Raw genomic sequence first — 699 nt, 5'->3', positions numbered from 1 at the left:
CTTCGTCATGCCTGGAGCTGACCCGTGCTGGTCGCTGAGGAAATACATCAACTTCTCGCTGTGGATCGCCGGATCGGCTTTCACCATGGACGAAGCGGAGTCCAGCCCGGGGTCATCACATGTGGGTGCCGCAAACCCGCCCGCCACCGCTCACTCTAGCCGCCGTGTGTGAGTCTGTGTTTCATTGTGAAAGCGAAACTACTTTGTTTGGCCTTCCAAAAGAGGGCACGACTAGAAATCAGTGGTTAAGTTGTATTTACAACACTGTTCCAGAACAGTTCAACCCAAATATTCCGATGTGTCCAGCGCATTTTATGGAGGACTGTTTCCTGATCCTTGTAGAGTAGACTACAATGCCGGCTGTTCTGACTCACAGACTGTAAGTACGTTTTTTATATTTAAAGAATTTGCCACTGACGATTCAAACGCGAGTTTTGGACAGGGTAGAGGAGCGCTTGTTGTTTGTAATTTCTCCGATCACAAATGCAGACATGGTTTTATGTTTACGCGGAGCGATGCAATGCAACGCGTAAAAAGACAGTATAAGTCATTATAATCAGTAATTATGTCCCCACTGGATGCAACAAATGCCTCGTTTATAATGGGTTTTAATGTTTTTGTCTGGTCGTTCCGGCCGGGACAAGGCATCACAATGTGGTAGGGGTGTAACATTTCCGTCAAACGCTTGAGGTATTCAGC

This window comes from Sinocyclocheilus grahami, unplaced genomic scaffold (genome assembly GCF_001515645.1).
Source record: "Sinocyclocheilus grahami isolate Dianchi unplaced genomic scaffold, SAMN03320097.WGS_v1.1 scaffold1081.1, whole genome shotgun sequence".
Lineage (NCBI taxonomy): Eukaryota > Metazoa > Chordata > Actinopteri > Cypriniformes > Cyprinidae > Sinocyclocheilus > Sinocyclocheilus grahami.
This window is presented reverse-complemented; position numbering follows the sequence as displayed.